Raw genomic sequence first — 7,422 nt, forward strand, 5'->3', positions numbered from 1 at the left:
CCCTGCATCTTCAAAACCAATGGTCAACATTCAAGTTAAAAGCCTTGTCCCCAAAATGTTCTTCTTTTCTGTGAAGGTGCAGGAGTTGGTGATTGGTGAGAGTTTGCTTGAAAATCCACCTTCCCCATGTCCACTAGATGGAAGCGTTGACTGTACATTTTACATTCCACAGCCTGTGTCCTGCTGTTTATTCAAGTGTCCAGTATTTACATGTGTCATTATGCTCCTGTTGCCTGATTGGTCTCTTCATGGACTCCAGCATCTGCAGCTCAAACTCATGTCCCTCTGTCCATCACACAAACAAAAAAAAAACACACACACACGGAACTGAAAACCCCCTTTTAAAATGCACTTCAGAGTAGAAAACTGTTGTAATAAAACTTCTTGTACAATTTGGTGAGAAGAAAATAAGAGTCATGAGTCCATCTGTCTTTGTAGTTTTTTTATTCTTGCATTAATAAGGGAAGAAGTTACAGCTTAACAATCTGACCACCTTTTCCACAGGTAGAAGTACATAGAAGAACAGCAATGTTACAGGGAGTACAGGTCCCATGGTTAAAGCATTACAGCGTGATCATTATCTTAGCAGGTAAATGATCAAAACTAAAGTTATTGTAACATAAGAACATGGCTAAAATAAGAAATGCCTGTCAGAATATATGCTGTTGCCATTACACAGTTCACACAGATTTGGAGAGCTTTAAGAGTGTGTAGTATTTTGCAAGTAAGCAGTACTTTTACTTGTGTTATTTTTCATCAGTGACTTTTTTGTTGTATATGCTCACAGTGATTTAACAAAACTTCAATCCAATTACAAAAAAAGCACTGTGATCTAGTAAAGAGCATGAAGCATAAAGAGGGTTGAGGATCTAAAGACAAGAGTCATGCATTGGCTTTATTTTTATATTTGTTTAATTTCAACATTTTTGGGAACAACTAAATCCTAAAGTTTTTTTTTTTTGTTTTTTTTTTCCATATAGACATAGATTTAGATATTTTTGTTTAGTTTCTGTGATAATTTGGGAGTAAAAGGAGCTCATTCCACATTTTTGTATTTTGTATTTTCTCCTTTGGATTCTCATCCCTCAGTATCAGTTTATTGTATTACACACTGCTTTTTTACGACTCCTCCCACAGCTCCTCCAATTAATCCACCTATTATCGCCCCAATCGGCCCTAAGACTGAACCAACTGCTGCCCCTGTTCCAGCACCAGCCATAACATTCCCTTTCGTGAAGTCATTTGACCTCTCCGCTTCCTTCCGAATCTCAGCGCGTATTTCCTCACTTATTTCCTCGTATTTCTTCTTCTCTTGGTCTTCTAACTCTTTTAAACGTCGTTCCTCCTCTTTCTTGATGGCCTCCTCTGCTAGCTTGAACATCTCATTGGTGTAATACCTTCCTCCATTATTTTGTATCATCTTCTTCTCAATTTTATCCAAAAATGTATCTACTTGTTTCTCGTCTTTGATTTTATTGTTGAAGACGTGATAGCGGTTGTGGCATGTCTGGATGAACTCTGATAAATCTTTATTTGCCTTTATGAAAGACTCAATACTACCATCCTCTAGATCATCACCGCGTGTGAACAAAACCATGGTGTAGTTTGCTGCCTCTTCTCCGAAGACTTTCTGGATAATTTCAACAGTATTTTTCTCTTCTTCGGTGAACCTTCCAAGCTGTACACAGATCACAAATGCATGTGGACCAGGCGCACACAGGGAAATGCACATTATGATTCGGTTCACAATTTCTTCTTTCTTAATGTTTGTGTCGTAAAGCCCTGGAGTATCGATTACAGCAATTTGTCGACCAGCAATGGTTTCTTCATCTTTATGGCATTCGGCTGTGACAGAGGAGGGACACAGCTCCGACACAAACGCCTTTCGTCCAAGGATGGTGTTCCCAGCAGCGCTCTTCCCCACTCCAGTTTTTCCCCACCAGAACGAGTCTTCGGCCTGTCACAATAAAAATAAAAAACAATTCACACCCGTGAGAATACTGAGTATCAACAGAATGTGATACAGCAGCAGTTTTACATTTTATTATTTCATTAAGTAATTTCTCAATAGATCTGAATAGCAATTGAAAAAAAAAGAAAAGAACTCCTGTAAATTCCCTTGTATTTAGTTCAGTTTTTGTTGGGTAACTAAAGGGTCACAGTGTAGTTACCATGGTAAAGCTGTTATTTTTTTAGCCTAAATGATGTAGCTTCAGTTCAGTCCCTTTATCTAAGTCTGCATCTGTGATAGAGGTGGGCTTATAAATCAGTTTGGTTTCTTTAATTGTTGTGTAAATGTTCTGATGCCAGTTTATTTTATTAACTTGACTGAAATATTTATATGTGATTGTGGACATACATTGTTTAACAGCCATTCACATGCTGATTATATGTGTTAGACCTCACTACTCTTTTACAATCATTTCAGTCAGTAATATCATTTAAATGTTTTTATAAACCAGACAGACAGAAAAAACATTAAAGCTCCATAAAACTATTCAAGTGTCCTCCTTCCTCTCTGACTGTAGCACTGTTTTGGATGAAATGTCCCATCATACATTGCATAGTCCTCCTGTTATATTTACAGAACAGAACAAACAATGATTGACCAATTCAACAAAGCAGTCTGTACAAGGTCATCTATATTCCGATATTTTAGTTTTACATTATAATTGACAGAAATGTTTAAAGGGCTCATATTAGACTATTTTCTGGTCTATGGTATAATGCTGCTTCCTCATCAAAAACATACCTGTTTCATCCACAATATTAATTTAATTGACTGTACTGTAGGTTAGGCAGCACTCACAGTCTTCATGTACATATCTACAGAAACTAGAAGGCCTAAGCTTTAAAATGGTGCCTCACACAAGCATGTGGGTTCTAAGGTTTTCTTTTAATAAGCTATGGCACTTGGGTATGTAGTGCTATTGTGCACACACCAAAATGAGGTGGGTGGTAACAGGTTAATGCAGTCTTGTTGTGGACATTATGCCTGCTTGTTACCATGGAGATTTCATTGCTTTAGCTGGAATATTCAGCAGTATATCATTAAACTTATTTATATAACCTACATTTTATTTTATTTTATTACTCAAAAATACCTTGAAATAAACATGATTTCTTATTGTGAGTGGGGTCACCTCTCCATAGATCTGACCTGTAAACATGGCCTGGTTGTGCCACCGGCTTGTCTCCAAGGAGATAGACAAGTTTAATGCCATACTGATCTGATACTTATCGCTCCCAGCAGAAAAGTTACATAGTACATCTTTAATACTACCAAGAAACTTATGCCCCAAAAATCTCTATGCATTAATGTTCAAATTGCCTATATGTAAATGACCTTGCATTATATTATCCTTACCATAATAAATGAATGTTAGATTAGCAGCATCTGCTCTTGCTTTGTCTTCTAAAGGGTCACAGTGACAGATTTAAATTTGGCATTTGCCACGAATAAACAACAACCATCACCAAATTAATTTATCCCCCCTAAAACACATCACAGTATCATAATAACAATAATGACAACAGCAGAGGTGGACGGCTCTGCAGTGATCCCACACCAGACTAAGAACACCTTTGAAACTGTGGACATGGTGATTTGGGATTATGACCAAATTAAAGTGAGATTCGACCAGGTTTTGTGATGGTGTCGTATTTTCATTTCGATCTCTCAGTCTGGAATGAGCTGTAGATGTTCAGACTATAATATATAATAAAGATATAAAAAATAAAGATATAAACCCATTATAAAGACAACAACATTTACTATGTTTTAGCTTCAAATGATAAAATTAAAGTCTAATTAAATAAATATTGCTTAATTTTGCTTAAACTGCTGAAATCATGTTTTGTTTTTTCTCTTCACATAACATCTTCAAAGGTGCACAGTGTAACATTTCCAGTGGAAGGTAAGATACCTGCTTGTCTCCATGGAGATGTTATTGCTTTGCTTTCACAGTATGACATTAACCTTATCCATGTCCCTGGTGACAAGCACGAGACCCTGCTAAATGTAAGAATATCTGCATTTTATGTATTTGAACAATAAACACATGTTTAATCCTTAACTGAATAAACACAGACTGATATATTTAATGCCATACAGTGGAACATTCCAGCCAAAGATATAATATCTTCATGAAAGATGCAGGTTGTGGACCCCCCACCAAAAAATTTAAAATGCACCATTAAGAATTTAAATTTTTTAAGACACCAGATCTCCTCAGTCCTGCAGACTGGTGATGGAAGTGTGATGTCAGTCAGTGGTTACAGTCATGGTCCATGCTCCACCAGCAAAGGACGCATGCTGTGAACTTATCAAGTGTGGATGCAGAGTAGTCTGTGCTGGGTGAAGCAAGTGTGCAAAGGCAGATTTGACATGTACACGTTCATGCAAATATGGCAGCAGCTGCACTTAAGAGCACTTTGAATAAGTTTTAACAATTTAAGGTAAATCTCTGTTAAGTGTTTGAGGTTAAGCGTCACTTCCATGCAGCATTTATTTTTCATTATGATATGACACTTACAGATCTTTAGAGATGGTTAAATGTTTTTGTTATCAAAAACCCAATAAATATGGCTTTGAAAGATAAAATATTGTATTAACTTGGATTTCAGCCACAGGGAACCCACACAGCCCTTACATTCTGGAGGAATGTGACATGTGATGTGACCTCCTTAATGCTTTGGAATTTATGAAAAACAGTTGTTCAACAACTGTGATTAATACATGGCTTCAAAATAAAATAAATGAATGGTGCAGTTGTATATAAGACTATGAGTTGTTTGGTGTCCTTTAATGACTACGATAAACAGGCTATAACAATATGAGGAAGAGGGTGCGTGGGTCTCGAACTCACATTAGCAGTGAAGAAAAATAATAAGTCCAATGTTCATACCTCCAAACTACACCAACACATCTTAAATCTTTTTCAGCACCTATATCTGTCATGTGTGTTACAATCACATTGGAGGCATGTTAACTTGTGAAAGCTACATTTAACACGAAGTTAGCACTGTTTTTAAAAGTGCAAGTCTGTCCTGTACCATGTGAATCGTGTGTGCATTACAGCACTGAACTAAAGTCTGCACAGGGGTACATGATGGTGTTTTAAAAGGCTACATCGCAAACTTTGCTTCCATGTCTTAATGTGACACCTGGCAGAGCGTCTTATCTTGTGACACCCACTTTGGACAATTTACCACTCTTATTAAAATTGTTTGTGCTGTGTCCTGTGCTGTCTGCTGTGTGAGTGAGTCACCCTGTGTCGCTATAGTCCAAATTACCAAACCTGGTTCAAACTCCTATGGGTTGGTGTCAAATACGGCTACTGTCAAAATCACGATGAGGAAAACTATTATTTAAGAAGAACAATCACAATCACAGCAAACAAATGCACCATTCATTTACTTTGTTCTTCAGCCATGTATTAATCGCAGTCATGTTAGACACAAGTTTGATTGAGGACGGCATATGTTCTTGTCGAATCTGCAAATGAAACGGTACGTCAGATACAACTGATAAAACATCTTGGCGTGCATATGCCTGATGTGGCCTGAGGGTGGCGCAAATACGTAAACACCAGAGTAAACAAATCACATCTTGACATGATCACATGGAGAACTGGAATACACCGGACGTCCTCCGCTTCTCCTGTTTTTATCTGTTTTTGCTGTGGAGTCTTATTTCATTTTGAAGCCTACATTAGCACCACCCTATACCCCCATCCACGTGACCTCTCTGCCAATGAGTACCTGTAGAAATTAAGGCACCTGGAGCAGGGCGGGTAGAGAGGGAAATAAAAAGGGGAACATAAGCCTGACCAAGAGAGTGGGCCTGGAGTTGAGAGCACACTGCTAAAGAGCAGCCACCGCCATAAGTCAGATCACGGGCCGGATCGGAGCACCACAACACCGGAGTAACGCAGAGGCGGAGTGACAAACTCCGCTATGCCTGTAAGCGTTTGACACTTGTGCGTGGTGCTCCAGCTCGATGGCCTTTGGCTATATGCTACAGTGTGTTGCGCTGAGCGCTGCCGGGATATTTCCTGTGTCCAGGCACCGAGGGGACAGAGCGAGAACACGAGGGCCGATCAGCAACCAAAGAAGGGCACCACGATGCTGAATCCAGTGAGGAGGAGCTCCGCCTTGGCCGGGAGATAGTGGGGCCCCCACCCTTTCGACAGGAGCTGTTGGAGAAACTGTCTATTGTGGGAACGCCCTTTTATATTTCCGCAGAAGAAATGCCCATTTGTTGCTGCAGAGGCTCTACACGGATTCTCTCTCCCCTTGATTTTAAGTTACAGACATTTTAACCCAATTCGGCTTTAAGTTTACATTTTTAACAATAATCAAACCATGGGACATTCCAATAGAAAACATAAAAGGAGATTAGGAAAGGAAGGATAATCTGTACAAATTATATTCCATTAAATACATTGTAGAAAATGTATTTAATCTTGTATTAATCATGAGGTAATACATTAAGACTGCAAAATTATTGCAAAGTTAAATTTGTAGTTTCAGACAAAATAATCTTAAAGTCTGACCTGAACTCATGTTGGAAAAGTCTTTAGTAGACATTGTCCATGTGCTTCAGTCTGGTCCAATGTCTCCTGCTCCTGTCTGCTCTTCTCTTTTAAACAGTGTGGGTGTCAAACATACAGCCCGGGGGCCGGATTCGGCCCTCCAAGACCTTTAATGTGGCCCTCGGCTGTAATTTTCTGCGGTGCTGAGCATAGCAGCATCTCCAGTGTCTCCGTGCGTGGCCCCTCCCACCAGAGCAGCACAAATGAAGACTTGCATCTTTCCAAACGCTCTTAAAGGACGATCGTTTTGACTGTTGACTGTGACACCCTCATCAGCAAAATGTCAAAAATGAGAAAAGTGGACGCCGAAAGCAGGATTTTCCAAGAAAAATTGACTTATTCCTATTTGCATACAAGTTAATGTTAAAACATTGTGTCGAAATTGCATTTTTCTTAAAGTTTCAGGTTGTGCATAATAATATAATATTTTGTAAAAGAAAGAGTTCATCAATTAAAAAAAGATTTCTATAATAGATTTGTGTTTCTTTGCACAAATATTTGAACTTATTGCTATTTTGGGGTTATATATGCCATGAGTTTTCTGATACGGCCCCTTTGGGATCAAAGCAGGTTGGATACGGCCCCCGGACTAAAATGAGTTTGACACCCCTGGTCTAGAGTCTAGTTTCACTTTCAGTTTTGTTACGTCACACTCTGCTTCCGAGAAACGATCTGATATAAAGGAAATCCTGCTGGGGGATATTTAGTCCATATTATTCAAGATATTCCATGGAATAAAATCTGTATAAATTTCTCCTTTTAGGTTTCTATTACTGCTGTGTTTGGTTTTTAGGGCGACTTTTTGACAATTTGCCCTTCAGATAGA

At 38.7% G+C, this 7,422-nt stretch overlaps 1 pseudogene; it reads right to left on the bottom strand.

The window, feature by feature from the left end:
• Window positions 1-963: 963 nt before the first annotated feature.
• Window positions 964-6,591, bottom strand: LOC129409419 (GTPase IMAP family member 4-like; annotated as a pseudogene).
• Between the last annotated feature and the right edge of the window lie 831 nt (window positions 6,592-7,422).

Source organism: Boleophthalmus pectinirostris, unplaced genomic scaffold (genome assembly GCF_026225935.1).
Source record: "Boleophthalmus pectinirostris isolate CB_2022bp ecotype Guang Dong unplaced genomic scaffold, ASM2622593v1 HiC_scaffold_10, whole genome shotgun sequence".
Taxonomy (NCBI): Eukaryota; Metazoa; Chordata; class Actinopteri; order Gobiiformes; family Gobiidae; genus Boleophthalmus; species Boleophthalmus pectinirostris.